General features: G+C 40.3%; 1 protein-coding gene across 2 annotated transcripts in view; it reads right to left on the reverse strand.

Moving 5' to 3' along the window:
- Positions 1 to 23,222, reverse strand: part of KLHL1 (kelch like family member 1) — a 430,372-nt gene that overhangs the window by 214,863 nt on the left and 192,287 nt on the right. The window lies entirely within an intron of this gene.

The raw sequence follows: 23,222 nt of genomic DNA on the forward strand, positions 1-23,222 counted from the left end.
GTGCAGGCTCCAGGCAGCACTTACCTCAAGCAGCTCCCAGAAGTAGTGGCATGTCCCCACTCCAGCTCCTACGCAGAGGCTCATCCAGGAAGCTCGGCACGCTGCCCCATCCGCAGGTGCTGCCCCTGCAGCTCCCATTGGCCATGTTTCCCGGCCAATGGGAGCTGCAGAGCCCCTTGGCTGAACCTATGCATAGGAGACAGAGGGGGGACATGCCACTGCTTTTGGGAACTGCACAGAACCACTGCACAAGTGGAGCGGGCAAGCCCCCGGCTGGAGTGCCAGAGCAGAGCAAGTCCCAGATCCCACTGCCTGGCAGGAGTTCAACGACCGTATTAAAATGTATGAAGGGCTGGATGTGACTCCTGGACCAGAATTTGCCCACCCCTGCCCTAAAAACTGTAACTGTTATGGTTTATTGGACCAACGTCTGTTGTTGAGAGAGACAAGCATTCAGACTACACAGAGCTCTTCCTCAGACCAGAAAGCAGAAGAATGGAAGCAGCAGCCAAAAAATGAGAGAAGGAAAGGGAAGCAGCAGCCCAAAGTGACATTACACTGCACTGTTATAGGGATACTGATTGCACTGAAGTATATTTGACCATCTTTGAAAGGGTAGCCAGTGTGTATAAGATCCCTAATGACCAGAGAATGACTATCTTACTCTCCAAATTGACTGGCAAAGCTTTGTAAGTGTTTAATGATATGGATGTAAAGAGGCTATGATGTTTTTAAAGGGTCTGAGTTCAGATGGTTTCAAAGTATACCAGAAGCATGTTACTTAAAATTTCGAAGCCTCAGAAAAACTGGAAAAATAAGTTGCAAGGACTGTGTTCATAAAATGGTGGATTATTTGAACAAACAGATAAATTGAGGAAATGCACAGAAAATTATAACAAGTTGGTAGATCAAATTGCTCAGGAGCAGTTCTTTGAATCTGCTCAGCTGATGTGAGAGCAACTGTGTGGGAGAAATCCTTAGCTTCTGCTGAAGAGGCAGCAAAGGCCGCTAACTCATACTTACTAGCAAGACCCTTCATAGAGTGAAGATTCCAAAGGGATGGGCAAAAGCCTGTAGCAAAAGGCAGCCCTCAGCTTGTTCCTGGGAAAGAGAAGAGATAACTAAGCACACACCACCCCAATATCAGTCACCTCCTAGTAACTTTGATTATCAGACCCCAGCCCAAGAAGAAGGCCCAATAAAGTGTTACTTATGTCAGGTTTCAGAGTAGCAGCCATGTTAGTCTGTATTCGCAAAAAGAAAAGGAGTACTTGTGGCACCTTAGAGACTAACAAATTTATTTGAGCATAAGCTTTCTTGAGCTACAGCTCACTTCATCGCATGCTTATGCTCAAATAAATTTGTTAGTCTCTAAGGTGCCACAAGTACTCCTTTTCTTTTTGTTACTTATGTGTGTCCCTTGAACACATGAAAAAGCAGTGGCCCAGGTATAGGGGATCCAAATACACTCCCCGATCTCTCCAGCTAACATTGAGTCAGAAACTTCAGTGACAGCAGAGGGAATTCTGATTAATTTTATCAGGTCTGACCTCCTGGGAGGTAGACAAAAAGTTTATTAAAGAGGTCATGGTATATTGGAGAGGATGCTAGGAGTTGAGAGACACTGGAACACATATTTTCTAGTCAGAAAAGATGCAATGAAGGAGTGATATGCTCCCATGGGAGAAGCTAAAACTCCTTGCAGTAGGGAAATTTAAAACTACAGTACCGTTAGCTTACATTGAATTAGAGTGAGAAGGTTTAAAGGGAACTTTGAATTCTTTTTAAAAGAATTTTTTGTTGGAAATGACATAATATAACTGCTCAAAGCTGTTAATATTTTGACCTGTAGCAAAAGGGAATTTGTCTCCAAGGTCGCAGAGGTAAACTCTCAGGAGGAAGAAACAGCCGAGAGAGGAGAGAAAACCACTATACCCTTATCAGCAAAAAAATAGTGATATGTCTAGGGGTGAGATGAGTAAAGGGTCATCCTCCTACACTGCCTGAGACAGCTCTCAGTGAAGCAGAAGCCAAATGGAGTCTGCAGCAGAAGAGAATGCAGTCCCCTCCCTAGAAAGCATAAGAGGGTCATCCTCAGTAATGCCTCGGATAAAAAGAAGAAGGGAAGATTCTTTATGGAAGAGGGAAAGACCTCCTGGGGAAAAAAAAATAAAAGTCCTGGGGAACCCTACAAACAACTGATTGTGCCCTGAAAGCATCATGCTGAGTTAATGCTATTAGCCTACAAGTTCCTTTTGGTTGATCACTTGAGATCAGAAGAGACATATGAAAGGTTAAAGAAAAACAGCCATTGGCCCAATATTCAAAATGAAGTAAAGGAATACTGCAGGACTTGTGACTTTTGCAAGAAGTGGAAAAAACCACAAGGCTCCCTACACCCATTACCAGTATCCAAAGAAACATTTTTCAGGGTGGCCAGGGATATCATAGGGCTGCTACCCTAGCCAACAAAGAGGGGAAATAAATTAACATTAGGTGTGATAGATTTTGTCACCAGTTACCCAAAGGCAGTTGCCCTATCTAATGTGGAAACTGAAACAGTTGCTAAGGCACTTTTTTTTTCTATATTTGCTAGGGAGAGCTTTGCAAAGGAAATGTGGGACAGATTTATGTCCCTGCTATTTAGTGAATTACAGAAGATGTGTGGGGTAAAGCAATTAAAGTCTGCCCCATATCACCCAGAGATGCATCATTTAGTTGAAAGGTTCAAGAAGACCCTAAAATCTATGCTGACAATGCAGGTAAACAAGCTGGAAAGTGACTGGCATGTTATGTTACCCTATCTGTTGTTTGTTTACTAAGAGGTGCCCCAATGATTTGCCCCATTTGACCTCTTGTATGGAAGAAAGATCAGAGAGCCACTGGCTCTCATCAATGACTCCTGGGAGGGAGGCACTGAGGCAGAGTGGGAAACAGTGGCTGAATATATGGAAAGGTTTGGGAAGGGATTTAAAGTCTATGATGGAAATGGTGCAGCAAAACCTTACAAAAAGCCAAGCAGCCAAGCACAAGGAATGGTATGAGGGCAGCACCTGTGACCAATCACTTGCTCTTGGAGATTCAGTTCTAGTGTTACTCCCTGTAAAAGGTGTACAAAATGCAAAATTCAGGGCAGGGTCCTTCTGAAGTGGTAGAAAGGGTGAATGATGTTGCCTACAATGTACAAAGGCTCCACAGAAGGGCTGCAACTAAAACTGCGCATATAAGCATGTTAAAAGCATATTACAACCGTGAAGCCATAGTAAACATCATATGCTATGTAGAGACATATTGATTTACTGACTGAATGTCATAGTGACCTTCCACCCTGTCCCTGCCACTAGAGAGTATGCATGTATGCAGAGTTATCACTAATGGAGAGGGAAGAGGTTGTGGCTGTGCTGTGAAGTCACCAGCAAGAATTTTCCAGTAGGCCAGGCTTGACTCCCAAAATAGTCCATACAATTAACATTTTAGGATCAGAGCCTGCACCCAGCAAAAAATCTGCCTTCATTAATGATTTGGAACTTTTTGAGTTCAAAGTGTTGACATTTGGAGTAATTAATGCAGGAACCACATTTCAAAGGCTCATTAATCAGATGTTTATTGGGCTGCAGGATTTTACATAGGTCTGCATTGATGATATTGCAATCTTCAGCAAATCCAGGTGAGATCATAAAAACACTTGGGAAGTGTGTTGGAACGATTCAAAGATGCAGGTTTCACCATGTAAGTGTCCAAGTGTAAGATGGGAGCAACTAAAAAAGTCACTTACCTAGGTCACTTCATGGGAGCAGGAGCCAAATTTGCTCAGATTCCTTGAAAGTGCGATCCATTATTAACTGCCCTGTACCCCAAACCAAAAAGCAAGCTCAGTATTTTATATGCATGGCTAATTATTACTGCACGTTTCTGGGGGGGCTTCAGTGACATTGTGTCTGTTACCAAAAGCTTGGTTAATAAAGGTAATAGTGTTGATGTAAGATACTTAGCCTTCTGTAAGGCCTTCTGTAAGGCCTGCAAAACATTTTGGTTAAAAAACTAGAATGATGTAAAATTAACATGGCACACATTAATGAATTAAGAACTGGCTAACTGATAGGTCTCCAATTGTAACTGTCAATGGGGAATCATCATCAAAGTAAGTCCTGTTTCCTGCAAGGATCTGTTCTTGGCCCTATGCTGTTTATCATATTTATCAATGACCTGAAAGAAAACATAAAATCATCACTGATAAAGGTTTGTAGATGACACAAATTGGGGGAGTGGTAAATAATGAAGAGGACATTTAACTGAATCATTTGGTAAACTGGGTACAAGCAAACAATGTGTGTTTTAGTATGGCTAAATTTGAATGGATACATCTAGGAACAGACAATGTACACCACACTTACAGAATGTGTGACTCTGTCCTAGGAATCAGAGACTCTGAAAAAGATTTCAGGTTGTGATTGATAATCAGCTGAACATGAGCTCCCAATGTGACTTTGAGGCCAAAGGAGCTAATGTGATCCTGGGATGCATAAACAGGGGAATCTTGAGTAGGAGACCAGAAGTTATTTTACTTCTATATTTGACACTGGTGAAACTAGTGATGTAATACCATGTCCAGTTCTGGAGCCCACCAATCAAGAAGGATGTTGATACATTAGAGATGGTTCAAAGAAGAGCCATGAGAATGATTAAAGAATTAGAAACCGTGCCTGATAATGAGAGACTCAAAGAGATCAATCTATTTAGCTTAACAAAGAGAAGATTAAGGGGTGACTTGATTACTAAATATTTGTTCCCCATTTAGATATTTATAGATTGTAATGGACTTTTCAGGCTAGCAGAGAAAGGTATAAGAGGGTCCAATAAGTGGAAGTTGAAGCTAGATACATTCAGTCTGGAAATTAGGCATATACTTTTAATGTTTAGAGTAATTAATCACTGGAACAATTTACCAAAGGTCATAGTGGATTCTTAATCACTGACAATTTTTAAATTAAGATTAGATTTTTTTTTCTAAAATATATGCTGTAGGAATCATTTTGGAGAAGTTTTATGGCCTGTGCTATATAGGAGGTTAAACTAATGATCAACAGGCCTTCTGCCCTCGGAATCTTTGAATCTGTGAATCACAGAGCTGTGTAAAAAAAGACAGAACCTAGCCAATGATGTAGATGGCAGCCTGGCAGAAAGGTTTTGATGTGATGAAGAAAATCCTAGCAGGAAAGTCTATTCTAGACAGTCCATATTTGTATAAAATGTATGAACTGTGCACTGATGCATCGACCCAGGCTGTTCTGACTTTCAAGTGACATTGTAAACGGGAAGTGGGCAGCATTATCTCCTGCAAATTGTAGGAAAATTGGTTTGTGTGAGCAATTGGCTGAAGTAGGACTGAGTGGACATGTAGGCTCCAAAGTTTTACATTGGTTTATTTTTGAATGTACTTATTTTTGTACATAATTCTACATTTTTAAATTCAACTTTCATGATAAAGAGATTGAGCTACAGTACTTGTATTAGGTGAATTGAAAAATACTATTTCTTTCATTTTTTACAGTGCAAATATTTGTAATAGAAAATAAATATAAATTAAGCACTGTACACTTTGTATTCTATGTTGTAATTGAAATAAATACATTTGAAAATGTAGAAAAATCCAAAAATATTTTTTAAAATGGTATTCTATTATTGTCTAACAGCACAATTAATCATGAGATTAATCATGATTAATTTTTTAAATTGTGTGATTAATCACAATTATTTTTTTAATCGCTTGACAGCCCTAAAAGAGAGACATTCCTTACTAGCACACTGCAACAGTGCTTAAAAGATTATTACACACAAAAAAACTGTGTTAAAATAACCTTAAGGTTGCAAAAGTAAGCACTCAAAAGTAAGGAATTGTGCAGCCTTAATTTGGTCCACTGGTGTGAATGTGTTGTGTTACAGGGTAAAATAATGCATTATTATATACATAACATACTTAGTAAGTAAGTTTGTGTGTCCTGTTTTTATAACAGACAACTGGAAAAAGAAATGGATTATGTTGAATCACACTGACACCCACATGGTCAGCAGTGATAGAATGTTTAGAACCATACCACAGATCTGAAGTTTAAGCTAACACAGTAATTGATAGAGGATGACAGCCTACTACTGCTGTGTGGACCAACACCAGAGGAGAAGGTTACAAACTTTCCCAGTGTTTTCCATACAAATCCTGACGGAAGGGGAATGGTGAGATTTAAGAATCTTTGTTTCCATTCTAAGTTCTGGAGGGTAAACCTGTCTAGTGGTCAAAGACCCTTCCGCTTGTATCTTCCAACCCGAAGCCTGACTCCTGCTCATGTCCTTTCTCTTCCCCTCCATCACTCTTCTCCCCATGGGCTACTCAACTCAGTCCCAGTCTCCTCACCTTACAAATCCTAGTCTTCAACACACACACACAACCTCCCCTTGGGTGCTCTCCATAGATTCCAAGGTCAGAAGGGACCATTATGACCATCTAGTCTGACCTCCTATACAACACGGGCTATAGAACTTCCCTAAAATAATTCCTAGAGCATGTCTTTTAGAAAAGCATCCATTCTTAATTTAAAAGTCACCCCTTAATCTTCTCTTTGTTAAGATAAGCAGACTCAAATAGTTCATTTTATCACAATAAGCCATGATTTCTAATCCTCTGATCATTCTCATTGCTCTTCTCTAATGTCTCTCCAATTTATCAACATCCTTCTTGAATTATGGACACCAGAACTGGACACAGTATTCCAAAAGTGGTCAAACCAGTGCCAAATACAGAGGTAAAATAACCTTTCTACTCCTACTTGAGATTTCCCTGTTTATATATCCCAGGAGTGCGTTATCTCTTTTGGCCACAGAGTCATACTGGGAGTTCATGTTCAGCTGATTATCAACCATGACCTCCAAGTCTTTTTCTTAGCCATTGCTTCCCAGGATAGAGTCCTCCATCTTGTAAGTATGGCCTGCATTCTTTGTTCCTCCATGTATCCATTTACGTGTAGCTGTATTACAACACAAGCTGTATTGAGTCCCAGTCTTCCTCCGATCTTGGCTCTTAGACTCAGTCTCCTTCCCTAGGATCTGTATTCCAGTTTTCCCCTTTCCAGTTCTCAGTTCCCTCCTCAGTGGCTTGTTGGCCAATCTAATCCCTTTGCTGCCCACTTGCCCTGTCCTGTTCATGTCCTCTGTGGATTTCAGTCAGGCTGTTTCATCCTCCCCATTGCCTCAGGTGAAGAGCACTAAGAGCACAGGACAGGCAATCTCCCTGCTCTAAGTTCCTGTGCCCTGCATCATGGGGCAGCGAAAAGCAGCAATTTCAGAAAAGGTCTTGTTCAGACCCAACAGCCCTAGACTGTGGCATGCCCGATGTCGACTGAATCTTCTGAGAATCTACCAGCCAAGCTAAGTTTCTACTGAACATGTCCAAATTAATTTTTCAAATTTTGCCTAATTTATTTTTTCATGAGAACAGGAAAAATCTCTAACCCAAAGGCAACTGTGCTGCCGAATTGCCAAAACATGGGGCTGCTAGAGCATCTGAATGATTTCTTTAAAAATGGTCCGAACAACATGTGACCTGAATATCATTTTCTTTTGAAATGCCTGAACCATTCTGACTGAATTAAATAAATAGTAATAATTAAAAAAATCAGTCTGATGCCCCCCCACCCAACAAAGCAAATAGTAAACAAACAAATAAAAGTAAAAATAATGCAGGCAGAAGACCAGCAGCAGGGTGGGGGCTATCCAGTTTATTGCCCTGAATGCAGCATGCACTATTAGCTGTCTTGTGGGCAGGGAATATATGTGTGCATTCAGTGTAAGCACCTCATGGCCCTCAAAGACCGAGAATAGGCTCTTAAGACCAGAGTGGCTGGACTGGAGGAACTAAGGGAGACAAAGGGGTACATATATGTGAATTTCAGGGACACAGAATGGTCCCACCCCCAGTCTGACAGCCTTTGTGTTGTTGAGGAAAATGAAAGTCTCAGGGACAGAGAACAAGCTGAAATGGAGGGAAACAATACCATAGTTGACACTCTCCATCCTTATGATATTATGGTATCCTCTTGCACTAAGGCTAGCCCTCTGAGGAAGGGGATCCAGTTATTAGAAAGAGAGTGATGGGTGATTCAATTATTAGAAATATAGATATCTGGATTTGTTATGACCTGGAGAACAGCATGGTAAATTGCCTACCAGGTGCAAAGGTGGCAGACTTCTTGAGACATCTAAACAGACTTATGTGCAGTGCTGGGGAGGAGCTGGTGGTCATGGTACATATAGGTACCAATGACATAGGGAAAGATATGGCTTGGAGGCCAATTTTGACTTATAGGTAACAGATTAAAGTCCAGCATCTCTATGGTAACATTCTATGAAATACTGCCAGTTCCAAATGCAGGGCTAGTTAAACAGACAGAACTGCAGGGTCTCAATGTGTGGATGAGATATGGGTGTTCAGAGGAGGGGTTTTGGTTTATTAGGCATTAGAGAACCTTTTGGGAAAAGAGGAGCCCATAAAGGAAGGATAGGCTCCACCTAATCCAAAATGGAACCAGGTTGTTGGCATGTAAAATTAGAAAGATTGTATAGGAGTTTCTGAACTAAGGGCTGGGAGGAAGCTGACAGGTGTGGAGGAGCACAAAGACTGGACATACTAATCCCTTAGGGGAGGTTTTATTAAAAGGGGATATATACTATTTACCATATCCCAATAAAAAAGTGAGGATAGAAGTTGATAAAATACAGTTAAGAACTTCAAAGAAATAGTCAAATGAAAAGGATTCTGATTCAATTACATCACATGAAGACAGACAACTAATATAGACAAATTTTAAAAGTGCCTGTATCCAAATGCAAGAAATCTAAATACTAAGTTGATTGAATTTGTGTACCTGGTATTGAATGAGGATATGGATATAACAGTCATCACAGAAACTTTTGGAATGATGATAATAAATAGGGCCTGATAATACTAGGTTGCAAAATATATAGGAATGACAAAGTAAGTCCACGCTGGTGGGGGAGACGCTATATGTGAAAGAAAGCACAGAGTCAAATATACTAAAACTCTTTAATGAATCAAAATGTACCATAGAATCTCTGTGGTTAGAAATGTAATGCTTGAATAATAAGAGTAGGAATATACAGACTACCTGACCAAGATGATGGTGGTGACTGTAAAGTGCTGACGGAGATTAGAGATGTAATAAAAACAGAAAACCCAGTACAAATGGGGGACTTCAACTATCCTCATATTGACTGGGCACATATCACCTCAGGATAGGATGCAGAAATAAAGTGTTTAGACTCCATTAATGATTCCTTCTTGGAGCAGCTAGTCCTGGAACTCACAAAGGGAGAGGCAATTCTGGATTTAATCCTAAATAGAACAAGAGGTGAATACAGGTGAACAGCTCAGTTATAGTGATCATAATGTAATTAAATTTAACATTAGTTGTAGGGGGTAAATTACCGAAGAAACTCACCACAGTAACATGTAACTTCAAAAAGGAGAACTACACAAAAATGAGGAAGCTGTTTAAGTGAAAATTAAAAGGAACTGTCACAAGAGTGAAATGAGTGTAGGTGTAATGGAAAATATTTAAAAACAACATAACAGAGGCTCAAACTAAATGCATACCCCAAATGAAATAAACAAACAAATCAATAACAGTAAGACGACAGAAAAAAATGCCATCTAGGCTAAGCAGCAGAGTAAAAGAGGTGGTTGGAGGCAAAATGGCATCCTTTAAAAACTGGAAGTCAAATCCTACTGAGAAAAATAGAACGGACCATACACTCTTGGCAAATCAAGTATAAAGATATAATTAGACAGGCCAAAAAGAATTGAAGAGATACTAGCAAAAGACAAAAAAGTAACAAGAAAATTTAAGTATATCAGAAACAGGAAGCCTGCCAAAGAATCAATACGGGCACTGGACGATTAAGGTGTTAGAGGAGCCTTCAAAGGAGACAAGGCCATAGCAGAGAAGCTAAATGAATTCTTTGCAACAGTCTTCATTGCAGAGGATGTGAGGAAGATTCCCACATGTGAGCCATTCTTTTTAAATGGCAGAATTGAGGAAATGTCGTAGAATGCTCAGATTAGAGTGATATCCTAGATTGAGTTTTAATAGAGCAGGTTTTGGAACAAGTTGATAAATTAAAGAGTAATAAATTTCCAGAACCAGATGGTATTTGACCAAGAGTTCTGAAAGACCTAAAATATGAAGTTGCAAAACTACAAACTGTGGTATGTAATCTATTGTTTAAATCAGCCTCTGTCATAAATATAAAAGGAAGGGTAAACCCCTTTGAAATCCCTCCTGGCCAGGGGAAAGCTCCTCTCACCTGTAAAGGGTTAAGAAGCTAAAGGTAACCTCGCTGGCACCTGACCAAAATGACCAATGAGGAGACGAGATACTTTCAAAAGCTGGGAGGAGGGAGAGAAACAAAGGGTCTGTGTCTGTCTGTAGTCGTCTTGGCCGGGGATAGACCAGGAATGGAGTCTTAGAACTTTTAGTAAGTAATCTAGCTAGGTATGTGTTAGATTATGATTTCTTTAAATGGCTGAGAAAAGAACTGTGCTGAATAGAATAACTATTTCTGTCTGTGTATCTTTTTTGTAACTTAAGGTTTTGCCTAGAGGGAATCTCTATGTTTTTAATCTAATTACCCTGTAAGATATCTACCATCCTGATTTTACAGGGGGGATTTCTTTATTTCTATTTACTTCTATTTTTATTAAAAGTCTTCTTGAAAGAAAACTGAATGCTTTTTCATTGTTCTCAGATCCAAGGGTTTGGGTCTGTGGTCACCTATGCAAATTGGTGAGGCTTTTTATCCAACATTTCCCAGGAAAGGGGGGGGTGCAAGTGTTGGGAGGATTGTTCATTGTTCTTAAGATCCAAGGGTCTGGGTCTGTAGTCACCGAGGCAAATTGGTGAGGCTTTTTACCAAACCTTGTCCAGGAAGTGGGGTGCAAGGTTTTGGGGGGGAAAGACGCGTCCAAACAGCTCTTCCCCAGTAACCAGTATTAGTTTGGTGGTGGTAGCGGCCAATCCAAGGACAACGGGTGGAATATTTTGTACCTTGGGGAAGTTTTGACCTAAGCTGGTAAAGATAAGCTTAGGAGGTTTTTCATGCAGGTCCCCACATCTGTACCCTAGAGTTCAGAGTGGGGGAGGAACCTTGACAGCCTCTGTACCAGATGACTGGTAGATAGCTAATGGGACACCACTGTTTAAAAAAGGCTCCAGAGGCTATACTGGTAATTAAAGGCAAATAAGCCTAACTTCAGTACCAGTCTAATGTACTATAAAATTATGCAGTACTATAAAATTATAGTAAAGAACAGAATTACCAGACAAATAAATGAACATAATATGTTGGGGAAGTCAACACGGCTTTTGTAAAGGGAAATCATGCTTCATCAATCTATCAGAATTCTTGGAGGAAGTCAAGAAACATGTGGACAAGGCTGATACAGCTGTCACAGTGGATGTGGACTTTCAGAAAGCCTTTGACAAGGGCTCACCCCAAAGGCTCTTAAGCAAAGTAAGCAGTCATGGGATAAGAAGGAAGGTCCTTTCACAGATTAGTAACTGGTTAAAGATAGGAAAGAAAGGGCAGGAATGACAGTCAGTCTTCACAGTGGAGAGATGGTAAAGAGTGAGGTGGAAAAATTTGCAGGTGATATACAATTACTCAAGGTAGGTACATCCAAACCTGAGTCTGAAGAGTTTCAAAGGGACCTCACAAAAGTGGGTGACTGGGCTACAAAATGGGAGATTAAATTCAATATTGATAAATACAATGTCATACACATTGGAAAACATAATACCGCCTATCCATACAAAATGCTGGATCTAAATTAGCTGTTTCCACTCAAGAAAGACAAGCTGGAGTCATCATGGATAGTTCTCTGAAAAAAATTAACTCAGTGAGCAGTAGCAATCAAAAAAGCTAAGAGAACGTTAGGAATCTTAGCAAAGGGATAGGTAATAAGACAGGAAATATTATACACCACTATATAAATCCATGGTAAAACCACACATTAAATACTGTGTATAGTTTTGGTTGCCACATCTCAAAAAGGATACATTAGAGCTGCAAAGGGTACAGAGAATGGCAACAAAAATAATTAGGGGTATGGAACAAATTCCATACGAGGACAGATGAAAAAGACAGGGACTGAACAGCTTAGAAAAGAGCCAATACAAGGGGATATGAGAGTGGTTTATAAAATCATGAATGGTGTGGAGAAAGTGAAAAGGAAAGTGTTAATTACCTCTTCACATAACACAAGAACCAGGGGTAATCCAATAAAACACTAAGGCTCAGATTAGAGTGATATCCCTGATGTATTTTCCCAGCAGTAATTCAGTCCCATTTTCTACCATATTAATCTATTTAGTGGAGTCTAAGCAATAAAATGGAGGTTCCTGAAGATAAATCAGACATCAGACTGCTGATTAAGGCTCTGTGAACTATTTGCTTAAATATTTTCCTGTAGGTTTCACAGCAGTTTACTATCAGCAGTTGTCTTCTCCATTGCCTATTAATTGACTTGTTGTCCATATGCTCCTTCTTAAATGTTTTTACTTTCTCCTACTATGTGTTGATGGAGTAGTACTGTAATATGCTAGGCCATGGCTGTATCAGAGAAAGCATATAATTAAAAAGTAGCAGACTTTGGAAAGTGTTAGCGGTAATAATTCATTTTAAAAAAGCATCTTCAAATGGTGTAAGTGTGAGAACTGATCTTCTCTTCATGAGAAGAAAGAGCGATATCAGAAGAAGATTAATAGGAATCTGTTAATCTGAACAGTACAAAGAAACAACTTCACTGTTGTCTTTGGTACAGCACACACATTAAGGGAATATTATAATAAATTGACAGGAAAGTACTGTGTCTACCTACCTACCTAAGCTTGATTACCTACAGAGTGCGTTATAATGGTTAGATTTTGTTTTTGAAAATTAGATTATCTAGTAAACTATGGAATTTTGAGAGTATGGTCTATATTTGCACTATTTTTCACCCCTTTATACTTCTGTATATTTTTCCCAAGAGCTTCAGTAGCGATAGTATAGCAAATACTAAGAAAATCACACTTGGAGGTATGTCATATGGGACATGTTTGACTCCAAACACATGGGGGAGGCTGTGGGGGTGTTTTTTGTTTCTCCTTCTCTGTGTGGCTAGTTTTCTTTGTTTTGTTTACTCTGGTTTCTTTGGGGGATTTTCACTATGGTTCCATTCTGTTTGTCCTATTGATGCCTGGGATAAGAGAAGATGCCTAAAAAGAAACCTTCAACATCAAAATAACAACTTTCAAAATCAAAACTCAGTCAGGGAACTGAAGGGATTTTATTTCTGATATCAGCTCATCAGAGTAGATGTCAAATGGTCCTAGCCAGAAAGACAGTCTAAACTTGGTATCTCAGGGTAATGAGGTGATTAATCAAACTTTGGTCCCTTGAAGAGACTGACAGAGGGAAAGGGGGGACAATGAGAAGGAAAAAATGAAACTTTTGAAGACAGGAAATCAGAATTTCTGGTGCATCCATATGTCACAGAGCACAAAATGGCTTAAAGTTCCCCTTTGCACACCCCGATCCTGCTGTTGCTCTGTGAAGATTAGGCTGCTCTAACACAGTACAAAATGACCAAAGGTTTGCTTTCTAACGGGCTGCAACAGCCACAGAAGGACAATAAGGAAAGCAGTACAGTTCATGAAGGGTTTTGGCACCATCCTCTTACTCTGGCTGCACTGGCAATAGGGATGATCCTTGACAAAGGGCCCATATGTCATCTTTATGCCACAAGAAGACCATCTTGACATTGGCATGATCTCTGTGTTGGTTATAAGAGATTTATGTATAGAATATGGAAGTCACTGAAGTATAAAGCAGCCACAGCTGCCAAGAGGCTCTAGCTATCCAAGTTAGACCTCTACAGACACTTTCAGGGGCTGGGGATGGGTATGATCTAAGACAGGGATCTCAAACTCAAATCACCACGAGGACCACATGAGGACTAGTACATTGGCCCAAGGGTCGCATCACTGAAAACTTTTCATACAAAGATTGTCACGGTTCCTCCCCCACTCTGAACTCTAGGGTACAGATGTGGGGACCTGCATGAAAAACCTCCTAAGCTTATCTTTACCAGCTTAGGTCAAAACTTCCCCAAGGTACAAATATTACCCCCGTTATCCTTGGACTGGCCGCTACCACCACCAAACTAATACTGGTTACTGGGGAAGAGCTGTTTGGACGCGTCCTTCCCCCCAAAATACTTCCCAAAACCTTGCACCCCACTTCCTGGACAAGGTTTGGTAAAAAGCCTCACCAATTTGCTTGGGTGACTACAGATCCAGACCCTTGGATCTTAAGAACAATGAACAATCCTCCCAACACTTGCACCCCCCCTTTCCTGGGAAATGTTGGATAAAAAGCCTCACCAATTTGCATAGGTGACCACAGACCCAAACCCTTGGATCTGAGAACAATGAAAAAGCATTCAGTGTTTTACAAGAAGACTTTTAATTAAAATAGAAGTAAATAGAAATAAAGAAATCCCCCCTGTAAAATCAGGATGGTAGATATCTTACAGGGTAATTAGATTCAAAAACATAGAGAACCCCTCTAGGCAAAACCTTAAGTTACAAAAAAGATACACAGACAGAAATAGTTATTCTATTCAGCACAATTCTTTTCTCAGCCATTTAAAGAAATCATAATCTAACACATACCTAGCTAGATTACTTACTAAAAGTTCTAAGACTCCATTCCTGTTCTGTCCCTGGCCAAGACGACTACAGACAGACACAGACCCTTTGTTTCTCTCCCTCCTCCCAGTTTTTGAAAGTATCTTGTCTCCTCATTGGTCATTTTGGTCAGGTGCCAGTGAGGTTACCTTTAGCTTCTTAACCCTTTACAGGTGAGAGGAGCTTTCCCCTGGCCAGGAGGGATTTCAAAGGGGTTTACCCTTCCCTTTATATTTATGACAAAGATACAAAAGCCACCACCTCTGCCCCTCTGCCCCACCCCCACTCTACCCCTTCCATAAGGCCCTGCTCCCTGACCCACCCCTTCCCCACCCCCATTCCAACCCCTTCCCCCAAGTCCCTGCCCCATTCCAACCCCTTCTCCAAATTCCTGCTCTGGCCCTGCCTCTTCTCCACCTTCTCCCCTGAGTGCGCTGCATTCCCGCTCCTCCCCCTCCCTCCTGGAAAGTCCTAAGTGCAGCCAAACAGCTATTTGGTGGTGGGAAACACTGGGAGGTAGGCGGAGGAGCGGGGACGCGGCGCGCTCAGGGATGCTGAGGCGGGGGTGTGGAGGCAGGGGTATGGGGGGTGAACTAAGGTTACAGAATTTATAAAGAAGAGCAGGAATAACTTTGAGTTTACAACAAAAAGAAGTAAAACTAAGAACTTAAGCATGATGGGGGTTATGAGAACTTTAAAAAAACAGACAGGACAGAAAGGTTTCTTAAGAAGTGCCTCTCAAAAGCATTATTATGTATTCCTCATGAGCAATTCTTATTGGAGGTATCAGAATCCATGGCTAAGAGGTTATGAGATTCAACAATAGAGTTGTGCTTATCATGTGACATGCTCTTTCATAACCATAAAAACTGCTTAAAACTAAAAACTGCTTAAAACCAGTTCAGGTCAGGAGCAACATTATGCAGAGAAATCTTCAGTGAGCTTAAATACAAAAAGGAAGCTTACAAGAAGTGGAAATTTGGAAAGATGACTAGGGCGGAGTATAAAAATACTGCTTGAGCATGCAGGGGTGTAATCAGGAAGGCCAAAGGACAATTTGATTTGCAGCTAGCAAGGGATGTGAAGGGTAACAAGCAGGGTTTCTACAGTATGTTAGCAACAACAACAAGAAGGTCAGGAAAAGTGTGGGACTCTTACTGAATGGAGGAGATGTCAGGTGATGTGGAAAAAGCTGAAGTACTCAGTGCTTTTTTTGCCTCAGTCTTCACAAACAAGGTCAGCTCCCAGACTGCTGCATTGGGCACCACAGTATGGGGAGCAGGTGAGTAGCCCTCAGTGGTGAAAGAACAGGTTAAAGACTATTTAGAAAAACTGGATATGCACAAGTCCATGGGGTCAGATCTAATGCATCCTAGGGTGCTGAGGGAGTTGGCTGATGTGATAGCAGAGCCATTGGCCATTATCTTTGAAAACTCGTGACGATCAGGGAAGGTCCTGGACCATTGGAAAAAGGCAAATATAATGTCCATCTTTAAAGAAAGGAGGAAGGAGAATCCGGGGATCATGGATCAGGTCCTCAAGGAATCCATTTTGAAACACTTGGAGGAGAGGAAGGTGATCAGAAAAAGTCAACATGTATTTAACAAGGTCAAGTCATGTGTGACCAGCCTGATTGCCTTCTATGATGAGATAAGTGGCTCTGTGAATATTGGGGAGACAGGTGGACATGATATATCTTGACTTTAGCAAAGCTTTTGATATGGTCTCCCACAGTATTCTTGCTAGCAAAATAAAAAAAAGTGTGGATTGGATGAATGGATGATAATGTGGATAGAAAGCTGGCTAGATCGTCGGGCTCAATGGGTAGTGATCAACAGCTCAATGTCTAGTTGGCAGCTGGTATAAAGTGGAGCGCCCAACGAGTGTCCTGGGGTTGGTTTTGTACAACATCTTCATTAATGATCTGGATAATGGGATGGATTGCATCCTCAGCAAGTTTGCAGATGACACTAAGTTTAGGGGAGAGGCAGATATGCCGGAGGTTAGGGATAGGGTCCAGAGGGACCTAGACAAATTGTAGTATTGGGCCAAAAGAAATCTGATGAGGTTCAACAAAGATGAGTGCAGAGTCCTGCACTTAGGAAGGAAGAATCCCATGCACTCCTACAGACTGGGGACTGACAGGCAGGCTAAGCAGCAGTTCTGTAGAAAACAACCTAGGGATTACAGTGGATGACAAGCTATATATGAGTCAGCAGTGTGCCTTTGTTGCCAAGAAGGCTAACAACATATTGGTCTGCATTAGTAGGAGCATTGCCAGCAGATCGAGGGAAGTGATTATTCTCCTCTATTTGGCACTGGTGAGACCACATCTGGAGAACTGCATCCAGTTTTGGGCCCACCACTACAGAAAGGATGTGGACAAATTAGAGAGAGTCCTGCAGAGGGCAACGAAAATTATTAGGGAGCTGGGGCACATAGTTTATGAGGAGAGGCTGAGGGAACTGGGGTTATTTAGTCTGCATTAGAGAAGAGTGAGGGGGGATTTGATAGCAGTCTTCCACTGCCTGAAGGGAGGGTTCCAAAGAGCACGGAGCAAGGCTGTTCTCAGTGGTGGCAGATGATAGAACAAGGAGCAATGATCTCAGGTTGCAGCGTGGAAGGTCTAGGTTGGATATTAGGAAAAAAACTATTTCTGTAGGAGGGTGGTGAAACACTGGAATGGGTTACGTAGTGAGGTGGTGGAATTGCCATCCTTAGAGGCTTTTAAGGCCTGGCTTGACAAAACCCTGGCTAGGATGATTTAGTTGGGGTTGGTCCTGCTTTGAGCAGCGGGTTGGACTAGATGACCGCCTGAGGTCTCTTCCAACCCTAATCTTCTATAATTCTATGATTCTATGAATGATGACTCAAATATACTATTTTTCCTGTGTTACTCACACTGTCTTCTCAACAGAAGGAAGATTGTTATGAATAAAAATTCTATTTGATTATACAAAGTTAGATTTAATACTTTGCTGGAAATCATTTCTGCACAAGTCTCAAGTGTGGCTGCTGTTAGACTTCTCTCTACCTCAGAAAGGTGTTTTTATTGATTATTATTGCCTGAAATGAGGTGCCTTCTCCACCCTCACTCTGATGTCCTGAGATCATAATTTACATCAAACTGGCAAATTAAGCTCTGGTTAAAATGCCCATAGATAAAAATTCTAATGAATTTGTAATATTAGCATATTTAGAGTAAGATATATGCTTAACAAGTGTATTTGAAACAGATGACGCATGATGTGGAGAACTGGGAAATATCTGTATTATTTTGTATGAATATTGTGCATGCCTTAGTGTGTTTTGGTTATGATTTACTATGGAGTTAGATCAAAAGACATATGTTGGAGGAAAAAAGCAGGAAAGATAAAACAATAATCTACATATGCAGCATCCCAGCAGGCACAAACACAATAGCCAGGTTTATGGCCATGAAGAGACTTGTTAGACCCAATCCTAGGTCACATAGCTGTTTTGCCAAAGCTGAGAAACTGGAGATCAAAATACACTGACCTGTTAAAAGATCCAACCTACAGAAAAGGAGGTGGAAAAAGGGTTGTCAGTTGCTGCAGGATAACTCTAGGACAACAGGCTGATGGAGAGTCAGGAGTCCGCAGGAAGGATGCTGTAATTTGGTCCCTAAGAGACTGGGGGCTATAAAGACTAAGTCATGTATACCTATGGACTGGAGGGGAATGCCCAGGGTAGGTAAGACAGTAAAAGTATAGCTATAGGCCTTTGTTAGTTTAAATTGATTTTCTCAGAGTGCTGTGTGGCTTTTGGCAAAATTAAGCATTCTCTGTTCTTTTTCCCTTCCTGTGGAAAGAAGCTGCTTCTGTGTCACTGCTTACTGTTAATACCCACAGGCTGTGGAACGGAAACTCATCTAGGTGCCTAGCCTATTGGGTTTTCTAGTTATCACAGTTGGTGACCGAGAGGTGTAACCTGGAAACTCAGTTGGGGAGCTGCAGGTTCTCAACACCAAGGCAAGTGGAGGCACGAGCCAGCCATTTGAATGGGATGCACTTGTAAGACTGGAAAAGACTCTAAAATGGGGTGCTTACCCAGCAACCAACATATTTTGGGCAGCAGAATATTCTTTCTAAGTAAAAAAAAATGAAGACTTCTGTTTTCCATATTGTACACTATGTGCTAAAGACAATGATAAATAAAAAGTTATCTTTTAAAACACTACTTTATACAAAAAGAAGAATTCTCTTTATTTTGTAGAGAGTTTTGAAAACACAATATATTACACATTTAGACAAACTCTGGTTCAGTTATGTGAGTTACATTCTAGGAAACATTATCTGTCACAATTTGAGAGGATTAATTTGTTTTCAGAATTGCTAGCATTGTAGGATTTATTATGTTGTTAGTTTCTAGTTGGCTGAAGGAGAGTTTAAATAGGGCATTCAAGAAACAACAATACAATACATAATAAAATGAATGGGATGAGTTCTGTTGCTGCTAAGAGTGCCTCAAGTATTCTATGATGGACTATCTATACAAAGAAAAAATACTCTTACAGTTCATCCATTTTGTGCAAGATTTCATAAAGTTTCAACAGGCACCTTGCAGTTCTATTCCTGCTATCTACAGTACCCATTGTACAATAATTTATTTTGTAAACACATTACTGACACACAGTAAGAACACCTGGAGAGTCACTGCATGCTTTAAAATACAAATGTGTTACTGCTAACACACTACTAATAGAAGTCACATCAAACTTTAAATGTAAGGACTTGTCATCCCATCTGCTGCATGAAGAACAGTGTAAGGAGACACAGCCTAGAAAAAAGAAAAAAAAGAGCAACACAAAACATACAAAAAAGGCAGCACTTTCACAATACATTGCCCCTGCATGCTGTTCTGTATGGATCCCAAAGTACTAGAGATGTTCAAATGAGATTCATCCATAAATGGAGTGTGGTATTCCAAGAAGCCATAGTCTGACTGAAAAGTACAGCATCTTATAACCCTTCTCAGAATTTAGCTGTCAAACACGCACAAGTGAAGCCTAAACTAAAGCTGTCCGGGGTATCTCTAAAGTAAGCTACATGGTTTGCGCTCAAAGATTTGAGGGCTAAAATGGTAAGAACAGAGATGAGTGCAGCCAGTCTCATGAGGAAAGAGGAAAGTCCAGCCAAAGGGAGTGTAGAACAGATAAATCATCCTTCCAATGATGACTGGACTTCGAGTCCATAGGTATGAAAAAATAAAGGCAAGGTATGGTGTATGTGTGACACAGAGGCCCATTGATGGTTCACTATGCTATGTGAGCAACTCTTGTCAGGCTTGACATACTCAATACACTTAACACACTGTTCTCATGATATATACCCAAAAGGTGGCATGTAATTTATCACTGGAAAACTAATAACTCACTGATCATTTATATTCTTGTGTGCCGTATATATGGGATGTGCACAAAGAGTTACAGATATGTGCTAGAATGACTGGCTTAAAATGTGTTTGGCAAAAAATAAATAAGCCAAATCTGCCCTACAAAAAAGAATGCGTGTGTACTTGTCTGATCAATCTGGTTGTCAAGCAGACACAATGAAGGTACATTTACATAAAAAGTAATACAACCATCAACCTAGCAAGTGACGGAGTTTATTATATATACTATTAATATATTATAAAAGGGTAATAACTTTTATAAAAGCCCATGACATTCTAGTGATAAATATCATTGTAAAATATAAACATTGACATCATATAAGGAATTATGATACTCACTGCTACCATGCTTTAAAGTCTGTGACCAAACACAGGGAGAAACAGGCTTGCCCCCAGACAGGAAGGAAAGAAGCTCTCTATCTGCCTCAAATATAAAGTGAGAATTATGGAATCAAAACAGTGGAAGCCCCATTTACATATGAATCAGCAGATGGGAAATCCATAGGAAGGGAAAAAGATAAAGAGGTCATCCTGCCCCTTGATACTGGGTCAATTAATTCTAAGAGATATAAGGGGAAAGAGAGCTCCATTTTGGCATCTTTTGCCTAGGAAAAGGAAACCAGCACCTAGTACTTCTATGAACGGTCCTGACTGAGAGAAAGTCAGGCTGGAAAGAAGAAAGATTGCTAAGAAATCTACCTCAAACCAAGACTGTAGATTGCTGAGTTAAGTCTCAGCCATTGGAAAGTGTATTTTACTTTTATTCACTTCTAAACATTTTTGCCTTTATCCCTTGTACTTGAATTCACTTAACTATTCTCTCTTGCCAATAAACTTGTTTTACTTTTAATCTAAACTAATACAGTGCTGTGTTTGAATTGAAGCAATTGTTAATTATAAAAGTAATAAGCTGTTCTTTTGTCTCTTTAAAAAAGTAACAACCCCTTTTGATCCCTGAGTGTTTCAGGAGAGGGCTGGACACATCCGGGCAGATGGTTTGGGGGAAATTTGGGACTGGAAGTGTGTTGGGTTCTCCTGCTGGTAGTAACCAAGGCTAACAGAGGCCAGGGTGCAGCTGTTGTGTTGTGGCAAGCTACCAGGGACAGACTGCTGAACCAGGGTGCACAGCACACAGACATTCAAGCACTGCATGCTTGTCTGCTGGCTGTTGGTGTCCAGGCTGTGAGCCACAGCAGCAGAGCATTTAAGGCACCTAAGGTTAAAGAGTAGGTGGTGACTCAACCCCTTACTGGTCTGGGTTGAACCTCAAAACATCACAGTAGGATCATGGTGTTTAGGATTAGGCATACAGTATGCAATGAGATGCAAACATTCCATTGAGATATCCACATTCAGAAATTCTCAAAAACTATGTTGAATACGCAATAGAACACACACACAAGTTACTATAATGATGACACAAGGACCCCTGCTTTTGCTCTCCACATGATCCACCACCTTATATATGCACAAGTACTCTCCCATTACACAATATGCCAGCAGTAATGTGGTTGAGGGTAAATACAGGAAAACAGTTCACCCACTTTTCATTTATGGAATATGGAGTTTAGTTTAGGTGAGGTTACACTTTTTTAAAAACCACCATACCACCGCATGCCAGTGGTTGCAGAAGCAAAATACAATCAGATGGTCTTTCTGAAAAGAGAGAGTCCAGCAAGAAGACTATTGCAATAGTCTAAGCAAGAAATAATTAAGGAAATAATCAAAATGCTAATTAGAGAAGGAACTGTTTACTGTTATTCTAGATTGAGATTTTTAAAATGTTGAATATTTAAGTCTACTAGAGTGAATGATCAAATTGATATGGACTGTAAAAAGCCATGCTGCAGGCAAAAAGAACTCCCAACCAGGACTGTAATATAACCAGGAGTCTTGTGTGAAGGACATTCTGTGTGTGTGTGTGTGTGTGTGTGTAAAGCAAAAGAAAAAGGATTGTTAACCTCTTCCTTTCTGATATTTATGTCAGCTGGAATGGTTGGAAGCAGATGTAAATGGAGACAAGGAAAGAGCTCCTGTTGTGAAAAAATCTAAAGATAGATTTCCTAGTATTCCAGGCATACTATTTAACATATGCTACTTTCTGTAGTTAATGCAACAATTTCAAAATCATGTTTCAAAGTATCAATCTGATTAAAAACAGAAAATGAGTTAATTTGTTGAAGTCAGGACAGAATTCTGACCAAAGTCATTTACACTGCAACAGTGCATTTCACATTCAGAAGAGCAGGAAGCAACCTTAGCTCATCCCTTGACCAAAATGCTTGATCATACCACACTATCTTGAAATAAGCTAGTAAATTTTATGCATTCCCCAGGAAAAAAAATCACAAATGAACACACACAAACAAACACAAAAACCAAAACCACCCACCAACCAAACCAAAAATGCCGAACAAAGCTGCCTAACCATCTTGTGACCTCCCACTCCTAGGCATCTTTTAGGGACCTACATTTGAAAATCTGCTCCTAAAGTGCTTAATAACTCACGTTTTGAAATTTTTTTGGCTTTTCATCCAGATTTGGGACAATATTTTTTTCCACAAAATCTCAGCAATCTTCACTCAAATGAAATGACACAATATTTCATTTTGTGAACACAAGCACATTCTTGCATCTGGCATGTTTCAGTGTTTCTGAAATGAAATATGCTCCCCAAGCTCCCAAGGATCCACCAGGTGGGTTTCTGAGAGGCTGGGTTGATGTTTGAAGAAGTTGGGTGAAAACCAGGCAATTTTCTAACCTGCTTGATTTCCATTGAAAGTTTTGACAAAATGTCATGCTCACAACAGAATGTTTCAATTTCAATAAATCAGCATTTTCTGGGATCAAAATGATGCAGCAGAAAATTTCTGACCAGCTCTTCTATTAACCATTATTAACACGAAACCTCACAGCATTTTTAAATTAAATCTTTGATACAAAATAGGAAGATGACAGGCATGGCATTGAGGGGCAGGATGGGAAACAAATATAGTGATGAGATTCTAT

This window comes from Lepidochelys kempii, chromosome 1, assembly GCF_965140265.1.
Source record: "Lepidochelys kempii isolate rLepKem1 chromosome 1, rLepKem1.hap2, whole genome shotgun sequence".
Taxonomy (NCBI): domain Eukaryota; kingdom Metazoa; phylum Chordata; order Testudines; family Cheloniidae; genus Lepidochelys; species Lepidochelys kempii.